At 38.9% G+C, this 21,082-nt stretch overlaps 1 protein-coding gene across 1 annotated transcript in view; it reads left to right on the forward strand.

The window, feature by feature from the left end:
- The window catches only part of OLFM3 (olfactomedin 3), a gene marked incomplete at both ends in the record, with an annotated part of 55,512 nt that overhangs the window by 12,465 nt on the left and 21,965 nt on the right, over window positions 1-21,082 (forward strand). The gene's annotated exons all lie outside the window — the stretch shown is intronic.

Consider the following 21,082-nt stretch of genomic DNA (forward strand, 5'->3'; position numbering starts at 1 on the left):
GAATTATTCATGAAATAGCTACACAGCAGGAACTATTTATAGAAATGTTACTGAAAATAGTGCTCTGTCTGTAGACTGATTCTAGTAAAAGAGGAAGCTAGTTTTGTGGAATTGTTTGGATCAAATTATCTGCTTAGCCTTATTACAGAGTATGCAGTGAGGCCTATTTTTGACTATGCAGTGGGGCTCTCAGCACTCCTCAGGAGAGTATGATGCAGCCTAACACATTCCACTGCTGCAAGGTTTTTTCCCAGTTCTTCATACTCAAATTCCCCACTGTTGTTTATGTAAAAACACCCACAGTTAAGTAACGCTTACAAAGCAAAATCTGTTTCACTGATAACTGGGGAGGAGAAATACACACTCCTGGTGTACTTTCAAATAAAGCAATTCCATGCAATTATGAAAAAAACTGAGAAAATAGGCAAGGGATCTCTGACTCATTGTATAGACCCACAGATAAAAAAGGGACAGTCACTGAAACCTTACAGAGAAATATTAAGTACTATTGAATGGGCAGGGAAGAGTAAAAGCCTAGGAGATGATTGATTTTCCTTCAACATATGTCTGAGAAGTGTGTCAGAAAGCAAGCAAAGCAAGGAATAAGCTACTATATATTGGGAACAGAATCCTACACAATGTGATTTACAGCTGTTCCCAGACTTTATCACTCTTCAGCTAGCCATCAGCCTCGTTTGGTTTGCAATGAAGAATAAAAGCTCTTTCCTACCAGTTTTACAGTTTCTTGCAACATCATTTATTAAGATCTTCAAAGAATGAGCAAAAATACATTCTAAAGGATAAGGGAGGAAATACATGTTTGAATTTAAAGGGGGGGGGAGTTTGTTTTATTTGCTTATTTTCTCTACTATAAACATACAGATCTTTGTAAGATGGGTCAAGGTAGACAGATGTGTCTGAATAGAAGTCATCTTATTAACTGTCATAAATAAGAATATCAGTACTATTCTTATGTGAGATTGCATGTTCTGTGCTGCTACCAAGACAGGAAATAGCATGCTAACTCAGTATTCTCTCACACTGCACTAAGACTTAAGCAAATATTATCAGGATATTCCACTACAGTTTCCACTGTCATCCATACATATACTTTCACTTTGTTCATTTTTCAAGACCATATTCAGTATTAGATTTTGAATAGCACAGATATGCATACAGTTTTAAAGTTGGGAGCTTAAGTATTTTATAGAAATCCAGGTTTTTAAATCCAGACAGGTATTTACACTGGAAATACTGGTCCAGGACCAATTGAATAATCGGACCCGTCAAAATTCTCCGTGTAAACTGGGATGCCAGGTGTCCTCAGAGACAGATTTGTAACACAACTTCAGGGCAAGGTTCCAGGTGGGTCACCTGAGCACCACAGCTTTTGCCAAAATACTTGAGGACACTGGTCTGGCATCAGTTACTTTGTGGTTAGACAGTGAGACCACATGATGTCTTCTGCAGACGGTCCCCCCAGCTTCAAGAGTTCTCTTTCTGACAGGTAACAGATGCAGCATACATTGAGTCCAGAAGGCACCTCTGAGAACTTCATGAGACTTCATAGCCTCTTAGTCATAGAAATGTTACTAAAACCTCTGAAGGTAGTGTTCAAAGGATTTGTATAGCTCAATCTCAAGGCAATAAATTTCCTCATTCTATAGCAAGAAAAGGAATTGTGAGGCCAACATATGAGCTGCAGGAAAGGGAGAATGGGAATTAAAGTTAATTTCTTCATTAATACCAGACAAAGTGGTTGTACATTAAGGACAGGAGCCACCTACAGCAGATCAATGCAGGCACCATATTGCTTGGAAGGTTCTATCGACTAGATATTTCAAAAGAACCAAACAGAATTGTACTGAGGAAGCCAGAACTTCTAACCCCTCTGATAAGCCTTTTTCTTTGGCTACTCTCATTGTATACAGTGCATGAGGATACCATAAAATTATCTTCTCTCTGGTCTCTACTTCTGAGAGATGCTGCAGTCCCTGAACATTGTCAGAAGTCAGCAGGCAGCGTTATACCAGTTGAGGGTCCAACCTTACCTAAATTCTTCATCATAATTTTGTGACCTTACTAAGTCCTTCAGTGATCCTGTCATCCTCATGCCAGTAAATACCATCTACACCTAGGACTGATGTCCATACTGCACCAAAATAAAGCCAGGCAGATGAGACAGAATCTGGCCACCATGATTTAAACACACTTGCCTCCACTTGCCTCCTTCCCTGCTCTGCACTAAAGGAATCTTAAGCTAAAATAAGAAAAACCCAAAACATTTTTTGGAGTGATTTCTATCACCAGAGGTTCTCAGAGAGGTCAGGCTGCAGCAGGAGCTGGACCCATTCAAATGCTAAAGACAAGTTTTAACTGCTTTATGTGCATTCTCAATTCCCTTCCCCTCTGCTGGAAAGATTTTTAACAAATTCATGCTACTATTCACTCCCTCTTCATCAATAGCTAAATTAAATTGCTACATAAGTATTTCATTCTGGTAAGACCCTGACATTCAAATAAATCAACTCCAACAAACACAGCCATTATTACAGGTTGCTCTGTGTTGACCAGGCAGGTATAAGTGTATTTTTCCCCCAGACAATAAGCAGAACTCTTGTGCTTTGGGAAGCATACATCACCCTTACTGTTTTCATTATGTTTATCTGGTGAACCAGTGGACAAAAGCAAAGTGCAGAGAACAAAATTCTGACATCCCTTAAACTGGTGTAAACAATGTGCTGTTCTGAAGATCATCACTTCAGGTTTCCTTAGATATCAAAAGACACCACAGACCTCAGGACTTTTTGAAAATGCAGCTAAACCTGCATAGTAGACTGATGTTTAACACTCAGAGTCACCACTAACAACCACCTCAAGGTAAGCCTTGCTGCATTTCATACACAGAATGGCCTGTGAAGCTAAATACTGGTTTTGCTCACCATTTTTCTGTCGTTATCACACAGATGTCACTTCATTCTTTGCTAACACCGTGACTGGAAAGGTACAAAACACAGGTATGGTAGTTCTGAGCTCATGTCTCTCTCTCTTCAGCTCCATTTTCAGGAGCTCTTTCAAGAACACTGCAATAGCAGAGTGTGAAGAACTGGTACCTTTTGATTCTGTATGCAGTGACAGACAACAACATTTTTCTTTATCATGCATATTTGCAACTAAGTACATTTGAGAAACAGACAATATGGAGCAAAGTTCTTAATCCTTAACCTATCCAACCATTTTAAGATTTAGGGATTTAGCTCTACCTAACAATTGCTTCATATTATTAATATATTATTTGTTGTCACCTAGTGTTTAATATTTATCTTACATAATCTAGAAACAAAGTGCATTTATGGGATTTGATCTACAGGCATCACATTCAGTTCCACCTCTTTTGCAGTCACTCCAGGGTTTTAGGAATTTAACTGCAGTTTCATATCCATGACAAGAACACACACTGCTCATGTTATATGGGAGATTAACAGGGTTTTAGAACTCCTCTTTTTTGCTGGGCTGGATTGACCATGTTATAATACTGTGTCATCCTTAAAGGCTCTGTCTAAATTAAAATAATTATTATTACCAAAGAGAAATTAAGGAGCAATTTGAAAGGCCATGAAATGGAAAAGAGTTCAGTCAGACTAGTTCTGGACTTAGATACTTAATGTCTTTCTGTGAATTAAAATCTGGCTGAACAAAGAACTTGAGCTTGGATAACCTACAATTAACCCACGTGAAGTAGTTGTGTGGAGTCCCTCTGAGGAGCTCCTATGGCACTTGGGAGACGGCTGATTGAACGTGCCGCCGGGACAGCTTCTACCTCCGCGCAGCTTCCCCAGCGTGCCTGTGGGGAGCCCTCCCTGGGAAATGAGTCTGCTCTGCACTGACTGAACCTGAGAAGATGAAAGGGCAGGAGAATTATTTGTCAAGTCACACAAATTGATCCCTTATCCTTAATGCAAATTGTGTTCCAAACCCTTCAAGGTCTGGTGTGCAGAGTACAATTCGTTTCCAGATGATCTAAGACCATTCTTCCTCTCTTTATGAGATTACACCTTTGAAAACTATATAGGTCATCTAACTCCAAATTATGCCCTGGAGATATAATTCTTAATGAGCATTAGATTGTTTTAAGTATTACATGAACGGCACAAAGAACTGTTGCCCCCTTTCCTCCCAAAGATGTTAATTACTGCTATTAATATAAGAAAGTATTTACTATTCTTGTCACACTGGCTCATTTGCAGTGGCAGCTATCTTGGGAAGGGAAGAGGCAAGCTTATATCCATTTTTGTACTCCTCCCTGCCCTGAAATTCTGTATAGAGCTCTGTGGAAAGAACAAAAGAGCAGAACTCACTCTTCCTTAGTTTCCTCAGCAGTCACACAGCTGATATCACAATACAATGCTGAGTTCATAATGCTTCCAGTGTTTAATAAAATAAGGGAGAGGATGCTGGTTGTATGTTTGCCTTCAAATGAAGAGATTTCAGGACCATATACTCCTGTATCAATTGGAGGATGGAGCTCAGTTTTGTTTTTAATGTTTCTTGCTCTTTCCATTTCCATCCCTGTTTAGGAAAGGAATAATGTACAAAATGTATTTATAAAGGGACACAGGAGGGACCTTTCCTTTGTTCCCTCTGACACTTCCCTGGCATTTATCTCAGTCTGGCAAAATTGCCTTGCAGCTGTCTGGAAGTGTTATTTAGTCTTTTATGAACTCTGCATGAAGTATTTTTAGATTTGATTTTGTTACGCCTTCTCTGTTTAGTAAGTTATTTCTAATTCATATGAGTTACATGAACCTGAGAGCTCCATTAACCTTCATGATGCCAACTCTGCAGTTTATAGTCTGAGCTCATGTACAAACACAAATCAAAGATATACAGGAACCACTGTCTTAAGAAAAATTAAAAAAATTATCAGATGAAGTACGGATTTTAGGAGAAGCCAAGAGGCCCAGATAGCTTATCTGTTCTCAGATAACACAGTTGTTCTGACTTTTTAGTAGATCAGAGCCTAGTCTGTAGTTCTGACTATGATGCCTTAGTTTCTTGGCAGCTGTATCAGAAGAGTTCACTCCCTGTCACTGTGCTGCCTTCTAAGAATACAGCTGTGTCTAATGGTGTTTTGGGGCATCCCCCCGCCGCCCTTTAATCTCACTCGAAAAGAGAAGTCTCTTGGTTACCTCAGAAACTCTGCTTTGCTTTTCTCTTTCTCCACTGAGAAGCAAATCTCTCACTGCCCACCTTCATCAGAATTATCACAGAATCAGAAAATAAAACTACAGACAGAAGCTCGAAATGCCTTTTAATATGCTCCTCCAAAACTGAACAATTTAACATATTTCCATCATAAATTCTCAGCCCTGCATCATCCTAGAAATACAATTGCAACTAATTACCTTTGAGTGCTTTATGCACACAAGGAAATGTCTTTGAGGTCAATGACATTTGGTTGTCTAACATGAAAAGTACCAGCATACTAACTGGTGGAAATTATGATACATTTTTAGAAATTCCTTTTGGTGAAACACTACAAAACTCTTTAAAAACTTGCAGTATAGTGTCCTCAATTCTAAGTGTTCTTTTCAATTCCCATGAGTAATGAGTAATTTATATATCACTTCAAGAGCAGAGACAAAACCCATATTAGTAATCTTCTGCATATCCATGATTCCATATCACAAGCAAGAAAAAAAAGTGCTGAAATCACAATCAGTGATTGCATAAGGTGGAATAAGAGGCTTTGTTTCATAATGACATTGATGAAATAGTCAACTTGTAGCAGGAGATTCTCTGGACTGGAGTGAAAGATGCTTCAGTGGGTACTAGTCATAGGAATTTTTATTTAGAAGTCCATTCCTTTGTGTTTCAGTAAAACTAAATCAGATTTGGGTAGTGTGATTAATTCATGCATGGGAAAGAAAGAAAGAAAAAAAACAGCTATCAAAAATTACTACTGTATACAAGATTTGAAGTGATATGTGCACAGTCTGTTAGCATTGATAAGGAACTCAGAAGAACCAGTAACAGACCAGTCCTTTGAAGCTGTAGCTCAGTATTAGAGCCTGGCACTTCTGCTGCAGTTCCCTAAAGATTACAGGTTTGCTATTCAGGAACCACTGACATGTATCCAGTAAAAGACCAGAGGAAGGGCTAACTTGACCATAAATCACTTCCAGCACTTCAGCCTTGGTGTTGCCAGGAGAACTTGCTCATCCTAACATAAATCAGAGGTCACTGAAGCCTATAATGCCAACAAGTGACTGCCTCAGAGGTCCAGAGAACAGTGAGCAAGACAGTCATAATAACCCCAAGATCTCTTCATGCTGAGACATCCTTTCTCAGCCAGTGCAGACAGCCAGAGAGTCCCAGAGCATCCCAACAGCAAGTCTGTTCCTTCAGTTACATCAGCCTCAGTCCTTACTGCTTTGTTTCCCTGTGAAAGAGCTCCAGTTTCAGCTCCTGTTTTATTTTGGTAGGTTGTTATCATATTACCTAGTAGGAACACTGTACTGGACTGAGGAAAATCTCATTGAAAAGGGTTTCTACAGATTAAGGAATATTACCTCATTTGGCTTTCTGTAAGGGTGTTCCAGGTTGATGGTTGTAAGCCCAAACAACACTACCTCTCATGTCTGCCCCTAGTCTGGGACAGAATTATCCATTAAATCTCAGGTTATTCTGCTAATGCATATGTTTCTTTCTGGTGTAAATTGTTATTTTTATTTGTATAATTCCATTTTCCTACTTCTTCCCTACTTTCTCATTTAGTCTTGTAAGTATTGGCCTATGTAGCATTTTTGATTTTTGCCTCTTTTACAATAGATTGCAGTCAACTGTTTCCCAACCCAGGACGTTTAAATTACAATATGAATATATAGATTATGATTTACCTCAGATTCTTCGTAATTACTAAAGACTGACTTTGTATAGCAAGGTAACTGTCTGTGTAGAATGCCAGGAGGCTTTTATCCCAGTGATTACATTCATAATGTGTACAATAGTATATACCATGTCAGAGCTACATTACAGTTCATATGCCATTGACATAAGTAATAGCTTTAAGTAACATGGAATTTGTCATCTGTCCTTTAACATCTGATAAACCACATTCTCCTTCAGGGGTGCTTTCTGTTTCCAAGATACTGCTATTCCTAACCATCAGCCCTTTCAGTTTCTATTTTGTTTTTAAAGGGTCTGTATGGTCATCTCAGCCACGCTGTACTTCTCCAGCTTGTCTCAGTGATGGAAATAGGTTTGATTATCTTCTCTATGGGTATCTTATTTCTAAAACTTGAATTTTTTCACATGTAGACTGTAAGGCCAGTTTTCTCTCTTTTTCTATTGGTAAGTTGTTGGAGAATTGTTTTGTCTAATGGAGCAGTACTTGCATTTTATGCTCTGAAACAATGTTGTTTCCAATTGATTACATAAGGAGAAATGAGGTATCTTGTGAAGTAAGTATTAGAACATGAAGTCCAAAGGTCTGCATTGCCAAACCAGATTGGGCTTTGGGGGAATTGGATATTTCCACCCCACTACAGTGCTATGATAATCACATTCTTTTGACTGCCAAGCAAGCTGCATTAGAGACGCTATTTGCTCCCTCCTTAATGCATCTGACTTTTAATACCTCACTTTTGAGCCAAAGCTTTACCATTCTTGTTGGGAATCTCTTGCACACCTGATTCCCAACTTTAAATATTCCCAACTTTACCGTTCTTCTGGGGAATCTCTTGCTGATCCCAACCTTCATTCCCATACTGATTTCACTCTATTCTAGGACCTTTGCCAAGTCCAGGACAAGGTAAACTTGCAACAACACAGGAATAATATCTTCTAATATCATTTAGATATAAACACTAATGCCTCCAAGGCCCAAAGTGCAAAAAGGAATAGTAAAAACAATAAATGGTGTTTATATCTAGGTAGTATTTCTTTATACATCCAACCTTAGCTTTCCAACTTTATCTCTAGAGCACAATGCAACTGGGGTAAAAACTGAAGTTTCTCAACTTCTGCATAAACCTGCATTTTCCTATTTCCCCCACTCTGCCTCCTTGCTCTATGTGTTCAAGGTAGAACTGTCTACGACCCCACATTGCAGGCTGCAGACAAGCGCTCCATTAAGGCTGCAGGAGTCAGACATACTTTCTTCAGTACCCATGATCAAGCCATTGCTATTTTAAACCACTTGAAGCAGCTTGTCTGTGCTTTACCTTTGCTTCTATTTCATTTCCTGGGTGTTTCAAGTTAACAATTTGCATTGAGAAAGGATAGAATCACACAAATGAGCTCATTTATATATAATATCTTGCTATGTTTTGAGAGAAATGTTTACAGATCATATATATTCTATTTTGTCTCTAGGACTGATCATCAGTTCAAGGGATTTAGAGCCATGACATTTCCCATTCATCTGGGAATGCACAGTAAGAATGAAAGTCATCAGGGAACACTTACTGGGAAACCTCTTTGTATTTTGCTATCTGTTCTCAACATACTTCACAGTCCAAAATAGGTGATTAACCATACGCTCGCAGAACTACTTGGAAAGTCCATACTAGGAAAGCTTGAACTCCAGCAAATCTAAGTCTACAGGCAGATACCTTAATTTTTTAAGAGAGGTCTCCTCAAGCTGCAAGTCCTAGGAAAGTATTTAAACCTGCAAGGAAAGATGGAAAATCTGGAGCCAGATTACAGTTAAGAAAAGAGATACAGATCTGGAAATCTCATTCTGAAATCAATTATTCTAAATCCAAAAAGCAAACTGTAGCACAGAAAACTAATACATGTTAAAGGAGTGGTCTTCATTCATGTATATACTGTAGCCACTTAAGATATTTAGGAAGGGGTCGTGTTTTTTATTAAACAAACTGATAGAGAAATGGGAAAAATTTGGCAATTTATATCACTTAAGAAACCATAATCATCAGTTCTGAAGAATCAGAAACACACAAGAAATGCAAACAGCTTCTTCTGGACAGCTCATGGATGTATCTTAACAATAAATAAGTATGAAAGACTGCCAGCAGCAAAACATTGGGTTAGATTTCAGGATAAAACACAATTGCTGGAATGTCCCGTCAGTTGTGGTTTTGTAGTCTGTTTTCCCAGGCTCTAAATCATTTCCATAGGTTTTTTTGCTTAGAGTACGACTATATCCAGCACCCTGTCAAACAACAAAGTAAGTATTTTTCAAGTCTCTATCAATTTTTAAAAATAATTCAAGTGTCTAACCTATTTATTCTAAACCCTTCAAAATGAGAATTTCTCGTTCAGCTCAAAATATCCATTCATGTTCCTAATAAAATTTATGTAAAGTGACTTGATTGGCAAGCTTTCTGTGGATCAAAACGTTATTTGCAACCTAGGGATTGGTCTCCTTAACATATTAACAATTGATTACAAAGAAGCACTCCAAAAGGTTTGTATCAGGCATTTAACAAAATCTCCAGTGATATTTTTAATCCATCAGAGTAATTTTAATTCACCATAGATGTAAAAATGTGTGTTTCACAAACTTTATCTCCAGAGTTTAACTCTTGAAATAACTCATCCTTAGTACAATGAACAATGATTCAAAAATATCAGAGTCCAGAGCCAGGCTTAGCAACGTGAGCAGAGGTAATCTATCTACACCAAGAGAACTGTGGTATCTCCTGTGACAATCACACAAGTCACACTTTGCCTTTAAGCTGATTTTGATTATTTGACTATAAGGAGCAAAAACTGTTTGCAAAGTGACTGTCATTTAATTAAGTTACTCCAGAGCTAAAATTTAGTACTTTATTTTAAAACTCTGCCTAAATTCTTCCAGGAAAACATGGCATAAATTCAAGCTGGGCCTTGTGAAGTGTCCTTCAGGAAACGGCTTTCATTATCTGTAAAACGTGCCTGTGGTTGTAAAAGGAAGAGAGTTCCCAATGCAGATAATTTTGAAAAGTATAATTAACAATCTTCAGCCCCAAGTGGTCACCCTTTGCATCAGATTTAAGTTCTGCAGAAGTCTGTTTCCTAAACAGTCTAGCACAGAGAGAAGCTGCACCAAACTCACCATTGGTTTATTGGGTTTTGTTTCTACCAACGTCTATAAAATCATGTGCGACTCTCTACCCATTCAGCAGGTTGGCACTGACTGCACACTGCTCAGGTCATGCATTAGTATTTCTACTGTCTTTGCTTCTTTGACCCTTTCCTTCCCCTTTCACTGCAAGAAAGCTTATGAGAAAGAAGAGCACAGGGAGCAGGCGTTTTCCTACAGCAACCGTATTTTCACGCTGAAGAATTATTTGCAACTTGTTTTTTCTGCACTACCTCCTACATTAAAGGAAAGAAAAGCCTCTTGCAGATAGCCCTGTGGCATCCCATCTGGCCCAAAAAGAGACAAATATTTTCCCTAAGCACTGGCTGAGGTGGGCTCCATCTGGAATCACTTTTCTCCTTATTTGTGACAGACTGACTATGTGCTGTGTTCATAAGAAAACAAACAAACTAGAATTTTCTAGTTTGTACAAAGTCAATTAAAAGGTAGTATGTGTGAAATGCAGTCTCTTCAGCTTCCTACTTTTGACCTCTGCAATATTTTCTTCACCATCTTGTCAAACCATCTTTTTTATATAGGTTTTTAATCATTTTATTCAATTATAAGTCTATCCAAGACTAACAGTGATGGACCTTAGTGCTTTCTTAGTGCTATTTAATTGCCTTAACACCACCAGCACTTTGACAGATTAGCTAAGATGTATCCATTTATTTCCAGTTTCATGTTAATACTTTTTATTTTTATGGTTTAGCACCTTGGTGCTTTTTAAAAGTCTGCATGTAGATGGTAATATGTTCAACACCAGGAGATCCGAACCTTGGCAAGGGACACACTGATGCAAGACAAAACAAACCAGAAGTTTCTCTTGGTCAGAACAGATGGCTGTAAAATACAGAAAAGAGATGTCTGGTTGGGCTGATACTGGCATTACACTGCCTGAGCTGCAGAATGGCAAGTTAGACCCCTTAATTAGAACAGCACCTTGCCCACACTTGCAGGTAATTTTATTAAGCTTCAAACAACGAAAGGAAAGCCATGATAGTTTTATTAGTTTTAAAAACCTAAATATTTTAGCTCCACCAACAATCACCAACCTACTTATATTTAGAAGTGCCTGAAAACAATATGTATTTATTTGTGTTCTTGAATTATTGGGATATTTTAGAAGTATTGAGTGATTCAAATATGATTAAAAAATATAACCCTAAGGTGCTTTGCTTAGTCTGGGATAAAAGGCAGGAAATAAAATTCCAGCCATGCTACAGGCAGATCTTTGGAAAAGGTATTTCACTTCTGAGATGCCATCTCCAGTGTCCTCAAACTGGATTAAAATTTTGAGAGGAGAAAACATGTTTTTTCCACATAGGTTTTGCTGGAAATATTGACTATTTCATAATTTTAGCCTCCCAAGCTACATTTGAAAGTGCAGGGTCTATTTATTCACAGCATCTCCTACCTCTCCTGCTATCAGGCTGCTGAAAAAGACAGTTTCAGCCCTCCAAGCAGTGTCTCACATTAAGCACACATCACGTCCCTGATGTTTCTAACAAGGGTATCCTAGGCTTCCAGGTGAAAATTAAAGTGCCTCTGCTCACTGTGAAGACCAAAATTATGATGCTTTGTTGGTATATGAAAGACATTATTATGACTCAAGATACTAAATGATGGTTCACAGAAATCATACAGCAAATACTTTCCCATGATTAAAGAAGTTCACCTTTAGCTCCAGCAATAATGACAACACAATTTCAACAGTTTTTCTCTGTTGACAACCAAAGTATCTATATTCTCAGTTACTTTCACTGTATGAAGCAGTGATATATGAAAGGTTTTGGTGCAAGAGGACTACATTTATGTATCTGGAGCTTGACTACTATATTCTATACTATATTATATGAATGAAGGGTTCTTTTTTCCTTTTAAATTACAGAAAAGTGCATACCAGGTAATCTGGAACTTAAGCATTCATGAAATCCAAATAAGCATCTCAAGTGATGTGTGTGATTTGCTGCAGTTTAGTCATCTCAGTTTTAAGGTATTCATGATATCACAGAAGTGAATTAAAACTTTTCTTCTGCAGACATTCAGGTTTCAAGAGACATGAAGAATATAGTGATTTTGCTTTCAGATTTCAGTGTACTGTCTGGTTTTAGGTGGGACACCCACCCACCATGACCTTTACACAGTAGTTTGGGTTGAAATTTCCTTTTCTTGTTTTGTTTTTGTGATCCTTGAAATGTTTGTCTGTGTTTTCTAAATTACCTTTTTTGATTGAAAACACCTTTCAGGAGCTCCAGCCCAGGTTGTGTGTCCCAAGTTATTACCTTTGTACAGATTGTTCCCTCACACTTTCTACATCACTGTTAGCCAAAATGCAGAAACAAATTACAAGATTTAGTAGAAATCTTGTATTAAATTTCCTCATCATTTGCTAATGAGTTAGCTAAATCTCCCTGTAAAATTAATACCAATTCTCAAAAGCTATGTAAATGCTTCCCTTTTTTATTAATTAGATCTAAAAGCTTATGTAACACTTTACCAACTTTGCCTGTAAATTTTAGTATTCACAATCACAGCAGTGCTTTAAAAAGACAAGAGACTTCATGATTCCTAATTGGTGATTTCCCCATAATTAAAGTTAGACAGAAAAATATCTGCATTGAATTTTTAGTGGATGGAAACTTTTTTCTCTGGAAATCAGACCTTTACTTCTAAGCTATTCATTGATGTCTGCTCCTCACACATTTCATATTTTTCTCTTGTGCTATATTAGTCATCTCTACAGTTTTTAGTTTTGATATTGTAAACAGAGGATTGTGAGTTCACACAAGGATTAAGTGCTGGAAACAATAAAAAATAGCCCTAAACTGCTAAAAAAAGGCAGTTTTAAAATATAGGTTACAGATTGTACAGAGACTGTCAGCAAACAGAAGGCTTCTGATGTGGTATGGCCCGAGTCTTCATTTATACTTCTCTGTTGTCAGCTCACTGTACCCCACAAGCCTGCAAAACTCCCGTCATCTCATAAATTAGGAATGCCCTTGTTTCCTTCAGTCCTAAAAAGGGCCTGAAAAAGACTGAGTGCAGTGTGATGTGGTAGGTATGGTTATTCTCATAGAACACTTTGTGTTTGGAAGCTGAAACGTCAGCCTTCTGCGGGGCCTGAGTCATTGATCAGCCCGATGTCAGAAGTGCTTACTGGGTGATAAGAGCTCTGCTCTCTTTCTCTCTGCCACAGACTGTCGTACCAGACATGCCGCTGCACGACTGCAAAGCAGCACAAAGCCCAGCCACCTGCCACTCTCTCCTCAACTGCTGCAGTCATGTTCTGCAGTAACTAAAAAATCTCTCACTGTCAGTCCAAGACCACAGGTTTAACTCAGAAAATAGGATGCAGTGCCTGCTTTAGAGACAGATGGAAAATGGGGTAAAGGGTAACACATCACAGGGTGAAGAATCACAAACATTACAGTTATGAACCTCCAGGTACCACCCTGCGAGCCACACAGGTTCTGAAGACAGCTACTCAGGCTGTCTCTCCAGGTTTTATTTTCCATGAGTTCCAAGCAATATTCTACATTTATCACATGGTTTGCATTGGCTGACAACTTTCTGAGCCCAGTTTCAGGAGGACCTTCAATGTACACCGTTTTTTTCTCATGAAAACAACGTGTCCTCCCCAGAGTTCCTGACTGCTGCGTATCCGGATTGTTCTGAGCGCTGTGCTAACACTGCAACACTGCAGCACGGCACCTCAGTCACACCCACACCAAACTGCTGGTAGAAATGGAGGAAGGAAAGTCAGAATACAAATTATGCTTTCAAAATAATGTGGATATCTGTGGTTGTCCAGCACGCTTGCTGAGCCTGGGATCCTGGAGAATCAGAAGCTGTGTTAACTCCAGTAGCATTATTAGTTCCAAACCAGAGGCAACTTTCAATGCTAAGAATATTAACCAGTTCAGGATTTTGTTAGTTCTCAACCCTCACACAGCAAGCAGTACTCCCAAGGTGACAGCACGGGCACACTAGCATGACTGCCACTGTCCCATGCATAAATACTGAATCTATAAAAAGCTGCTTTGGAAGGTCTTCTGGGTGTCTCTCTTGCTACATTCAGGTGACGAGTTAGGAGCAAAGAGGCAGCAATCCCTCACACCTCACCACTAAGTACGTCTCAGTACTTACAACTCCATCCTTTCCCCTCCCTTCCTGCAGTTTTCTTTTGCTTTTGCCTACTAGTTTTACAAAGCCACTGTACACTTTCCCTGTTCAAACTAGCTTTTACAATCTTGCCTCTCACCCCTATGCAGAAATCCCAAATCATCCAATGACAATATTGGCATTTGCCATTTCTGGACAATGGCAGCCAAGACCAACCCACGTTTTAGGTAGTGGTTTCTTTATTTGTGCAAGGCAGTGCTGCTGCATGAGAGGTAAGAGTGCTGATCTGCACAGCACCTGGCACACAGGGTTTTTTCAAATTTACTGTTGGTGGTGTTTGCTGCTGTGCATTGCAGAAGCGCATTTCTCACAGCACTAGCTTCAGACAAGGCCACCATTTTAATCAGTTTTTCTTTTCTCTCACTAGGGGCTAGAAACAGAACCTTGGACTTTCCAATATGACACCCCAAAAAGCTTTGGTTCCTATTAGCATTCCAGGCCCCCAGCAGCCCTGCAGAGAGCAGCACCCATCCCTCACCACCCAAGGATGGGCCTTGCTCAGCCACCCAGAGCATTACACATCTGTTTTGAAAATCTTATAAAGGAAAAATCAAACAAACAAAACCCCCATCCAGGATAAATGGCAAGCTTCATAAAAATGAGCAATTGAATCCTTTAAAGTGAAACATGTTTTAAAACTTTTGTTTCAGTTCTTTAAAATATAAATATAAAATTTAAAAGGCAGCTGGGAAAATAATCCATTATAATTTCAGTGAGGCCTGAGAAATACTTGGTATTGTTTTTCTGCCAGTAATACCATTTTGATACATTTCCAAATAAATATCTTTATAGTTCCTCTCAGCATTATTCAAATCAGAAGCTTTCATGAGTGTGGCAGCCTTACAAAATAGTAAGTGTTTGCTCTCTATACCCTTAGTGAAACATAAAATTGTTTCATGGCATCTTTGATCTCAGGTCATGATTGGTGCCATCGCCCTGGACTGGTGTACTGAGTGCTGAAACGCAGCCAGCTGAGGTGAGACACAGCACCTGTTTAATTGCATTCAGAGCTCTATACAGCATTCAGAACTGATTACAGTGCCCAGCTGAAACTGCAGGAAGCACTTTGCTAGACAGAACACCACGAACTCTACTGGAATTTGGCCACAGCGTTCGATCACCCGTGGCGTTTTCTGAAGAGTCACTTCTACTCCTGGTACCTTTTAATCTCTGTTTAAAAGCAAACGAACCTTCCAGAACGGCTTTGAGAAGCAGCAGACGTTAAAAGGGGATTCTCTTGTAATAACACACATTCACAAAATCTTTTTTATTTGTGAGGCTTCTGCAGGAAACACACACAGTGCTTTCTGACCAGCCACAGAATTTTCTGTCTTGGTCTTTCTGCCTACTGAAAGAAAGCTTCAGATCTCAAATGGGAAACTTCAATGCCACTGTTGTTAGAAAACCCTAACAGGAAGACATTACAGTCTTTAAATGTCATTATCAGTATGCCATGCTGGTTAAACCTGTAAATTTTGGCCAGTATCTAAATGCACTGCAGCCTTTGGGGTGCCAGACTACTGGAAGTAATTCCAGCTTAAACTTCTGAGGAATCTTCCCTGTTCCATCCTTTAGATAAAATGACAGGTGAATGTTAGCATTTGAGAGAAAAGTTTATGAGATGTTACTGACTACCTGATATAAATGGGATTGAAAATTAAAATTGCAGGAAATCAACTGAGGGTTTTGTTTTCATGTTGGCTTGTCCTTCCCTGCCTATTTTTTGCCCCAGCTGTTTCAATTAACTGCTCAGCCTGCTTCTAATTTAAGGCAATTCTCATCATGAACTAAGCCCACTGCAGACACACTACTCTGTTACTTTGGACTCTTGGGATTAGCTGACAGCAGAACATGAGAATAGGGGGGAAAAAATAACTATGAAAATGCTTTCTAAGAAAAATGTCTTCCTTCATTGAAAGGAAATTCCTTAAGTCCTGAAAAATGCACAAGCAGATAGTTAAGACCACCCCAGAAATAGCACTGGTGTAAAAGCATGTCATAGACAACAGATTTTAAAAATCCCTTGCTCAAAACTCGGTAATCAGTGGAGATGCCTGACTGAAGAATGTCACTGTCTGTGCCCAGAGAGCTGGTGACAGGGTAGGCTCTACAAAGGGGATAAACATCTCTACCTGCTCTTGCAAAGAATCTGTCTATTTAGAACTCACTGGTAATTCTGCGAAGCCAGAGGGTTTTGTTGAACAAAAACAGAGCCAGGTGAAGAAGCTAATGTTTTCTCAGTGTTTCTAAATTCAGAGAATTTAAATTGAATGCAAAGGTCAAAGATGTACTTGCTTAGTCCACCTGAGCTCTATGAATTTTAATTGCTATTCAGATTTTTAAAAGTTTGCTTAATACATGCATTAACCTCATGTGAATAAATAATAATGCTCAGGAACATGACTAATGTGCTGACATAGATTTCTTGAATCAATTTACTACTGAGTCACCACCAGAATGTGTCACATAAAGAACTCTATACACCACCATAACAAGGGAGCTTTGACTTCTATGCATCAACTTACTTTGTAAACCCAACCTGTCAAAGGAGAAGCTTAGTGAGATTTAAGGTTTCTGACTCTGCTTCAAAGGAAGCTATTTAAGACATCCAGGCCATGAGTATGCAATTACTTTGATCTGTCTGCATAAAATGCAAAGTTTTAGGCAAGGCCTTCATAGCATTGACTCATGAACATGATTTTGAATTTTAAGAAGTATTTGTGAACAATGAAACTTTTTATTTTACATACATTAAATAATCTGACATCTGGGTTCAGTGCTGCTGATTTCCTCTTTCTTTCAATCACTGTTTCTTTTCCTCCAGCCAGGATACAGTTAGACAGTTTGCATGAGTTTATGTGTCAGTGTTCACGTGTTGCTGACTCTCAGAACATCTGCTTTGCTGATATTCCTAATACTAACATTAGTTTCTTTTTATAGTACTGAGATTATCATACCTCAGATGTGATATGTTACAATAACATAACATCAGTTTCTATTCTCATATACATTATCATTTAATCCATATCAAAATGTAACTGCATCTCATAGTGAAAGAAAATATCAGACACTAGAAGAGCCTCCAACTTCTTCCTGTATAGTAACAATAAATAAGGGCATTCATAGAATACCTTAATAATACTTACAATATCCCTAATAATTTATAACAATTGAATATTACAGAATTGGTGCACAGTAGCTCTGCTAACCACACTGAAATCAGATTCACATACTTTCATATAAAATCAAAATATGCAATCTGTACTTATTTTATATAAATATTTTAGCTTTTATTCACATATTTTACATAAATGTTTTAGCTTTTATTCACTTTAGAAGTTATTTATGAAAAGAGGAAGTTATTGTACCAGTAGAAACGTCAGAGTAATAAAGAATAATGTCCAGATTGTGGAAGTGTTCAGAAAACTACTTTGTAGCAGTTCATTATAGACTAGAAATGTGAAATTGCACTGTTTTAAAAAAACAAAAGCAAAACAAAGAGCTGAAAGGAAAGTCAGATGATAAGTTTTGTTTCTACTTCCTAATGAGATGAGAGTAACTGTTCAGTTATACTGTGGTTTCTGCCAAGGTCTTTGTATATCTGGTTTCAGGTGGGTTTCTTACAAAAATTTGCTACTATTTGCTTGCCATTTTTTAATTTACTCAAATATTTATCACAAAATGCAACTAAAATGATTTTAAAGTTTTAGATCTGTAACAGAAGGGGGTTTGGACATTTCTACAGCTCTGACAAGAGCACAAACAAAATATAGTTTCAACAAGTACTTCCACTGTTCAGGAAAGAAACCTCAGAGACATATGGTTCTTGCAGATGCCTTCTCTTACAATACTACTCTGAAGTAACTATTTGACAAATGGGTGTAGGAGATGAGAAATATTAGATACACAGAATATTGACTCTTGCACTGAATACAATGTCTAAGGGAAAGGTGTAGCCTACGTAAACAAACCCAAGTTTAGCATTAAATTGGCATCAGTGTAGGACATAGCTGCAACATACTCACAACCCTAGAAGAAGGGTTTTGCAGCTTTCCAGTGTAAACTACAGTCCTGTCAGTCCCTGGGCATCAGCAGGCTTGCAGATACGTCTACAACCTGCCATCATCCCTGCACTGCAGTGCAGATGTGCTTCAAAGCCCTCATGCAGTTATACAGGGGATCTGATCGGCACCGTGGGGAATCTAAATTCCAGCTATATGGTGATTTTAATTTATATAACCAGCCAAGAGTACTAGAGGATTATCTCCTACTATGCCCTTTAAATATGCATCTAGCAGCAAAACTGTGACTCACACGTCAGCAGGTTTTCTCTTTAGCCAGTAAACTAGTTGGAAGAAACTGAAGTTCTAAACCACGTTAATGAATCCTCTGTCACAAGAACCAAGCACCTGTCCTCTGTTAGGAACAATCATAACCAAGCAGTGTTCTGTGCAGGAGTGCACAATGCACTGGATTAAAGTGGGCAGCCTTGTGTAGCTCCAGGCCTGGAGGTTGGTGTCCCTGCCTGTGGCAGGGGGATTGGAGCTCTGTGATCCTTGGGGTCCCTTCCAACCCAGACCATTCTATGATTCTATGAAAGATAATCAGCAGTAATTACTCACCCAGACTTCAGAAAAGCCTTTTATAGTCTTTTGAATGTACGTTGTCCAAGGCTAAGAGTCAGGAGAGAACAGATTATGCTCTTTTCTGTATCAGCTGCAGCTCAGTGTGGTAAAAAACCCAAACAAACTATCATGACTGTAATAAAATGTATTGGAACTGGGGAATTAATGTGCTTTCTAAACCTCTGAAAGAAGATAAGAACAAGAACGGTGATAAAACTGGTGAATTACCATCTTTTTTGTGCTAGGTATAGAGGCAATGCTGATGTACTGCAGAAGAACCAATAAAACTAGAAACATATGTAGCATTGCCAAACGTTACCTGACCCATATTGGAAACAATCAGTGGTGTTACACTGGACATTAACAGTTTGACAATGAGGTGCAACAGTTCAGAAACAAGCCTGACTCATGATGTCATTGTGGACAGTTCCATATGCACATCTGTTCAGTGGCAGCTTTGAGCCTGTCTCCATAGAAACACAAACTCTGACTGACAGACCTCCACTCGCTGTGTCCATCATGCTGAGGTAATGCCTGTCTCAAGACACCATGACAAGGTTGTCTTGCCACAGTGCCTCTGTCTTCAGAGAAATACACATAATGGCCACCATCCATTGCACAATGCAAACTCTTATGACATTTATCTTCTGAAATACAAAAAAATATGCCCAAAGAGCTGGCACTAGAGATCTGTGAAACACAGGAGGGCTTCTGAAGCTCTGGGTCCAGCAGCACATCCCTGTACCAGCACAAGCCCATAGCAGCCTGACATGTGGCACATACTGGACCCCCTTGCACTCTGGTTTCCACAGCTGGTGTGTTGCAGTGGTTGCTCAGTCCAGAAAAGCAGGAGGCCAAGGCCCCGAGCACAGCCCTTGAAGGGTAAGCACAGACACTGCTACAAAAGTTCACTTCTGAAACTTAATGCTACTAGGGAGTCCTTTGGAGAGAAACAGAAAGCAGACTCACCCCATAAGACTCCTCATAAGATTACAGAACAGCTCTCAATGTGGTTTTTAATGCGTTTTAAAAATTAAATTTTCCAGGTGTCATCATTAAACTGCAGAGATTTATTGTAATAATTCTGAGTTCATCTTGGAGGACGAAAGTCTAGGCAGAATTTGGTGTAGAAGCTCTTAGAATGTGAAAAATGGTTTACAGGCTTTTTGATAACTTTAACAAGTGCATTCATGATCACACACTCCTATAAAAATGCATCTCTACAGTTTCACTACCGGTTTCCTTTGTACAAGCTGCAAAAATTCCTTAAGAAAAATTAGTCTTTTGGAAGCAAATTCAGAAACAAGCAAAGTCCATAACTGCCTCTGGGAAAAATGCAAACTTTTAAGTAAGCTCTCCCTAAAATAATTGCTGCTAGAAATCCTCTATCAGCAGTTCTTCTTCTAAAGATAATTCTCAAAAAGTAAAACTACCCCAACGGCACAATGATTTCTGCAGTCTTTTTTTCTAGAGGGTTTTTTTGCCTCTTACTAAATTTATGACAAAGATAAATTGCTACTGAACCTGGAGATCATTCTACAGCACTAGAGAGCAGTAGGTTTAACAGTGGATTAAAACCAAAAGAAACCTCAACATGCTGCATAAGCAACCTGCAACGTCTCCTGGTCAGATGCAACCAGCAGCAAAGATGCACTGAGCCTGCCAGCCCCGGGTGTAATGCAGTAATTCTCAGAATAAAAGCTTGTAAATGGACAAGAATGCTAAGAAATAGGGATCTTTACTGCTTCGGTGTTCTTTCATGAACAGCTATCTTCAGAACAAAGCACCCAGATTATAAAGTGGCTGCTATTTGTAGTTTATGTGAAATCAACAAATCAAGGACGGGTCAGGAAGGTCTCTGGTGTTTCCATGGGCAGGCTGGCAGTCCTCCACCCCCTTCCCCATCCACCAGGGCTTGTATCATATTTAAAAACAGACTGGAGCCCAAAAGCAGCGATGGGGAGTGGAGGGTAATTTGTATTTGGGTTTGTGATTGGGCTTTTGCATTTCAGACAGGAACACATACCACTCTGCAAGGACTGAACTAATTAAGTGCTAATTGACTCTCTAGCACCTATAAAGAGGTAATTCACCCATGCCATCTCCCACTGGAAACCAAACGATTATTAGCACAAAAAGGGCTGCTGCTTTCTTTAGTGGGCAGGATAAGGCAGTCATAAGT

The sequence above is a fragment of the Gallinula chloropus genome (assembly GCF_964237585.1).
Source record: "Gallinula chloropus genome assembly, chromosome: 6".
Taxonomy (NCBI): domain Eukaryota; kingdom Metazoa; phylum Chordata; class Aves; order Gruiformes; family Rallidae; genus Gallinula; species Gallinula chloropus.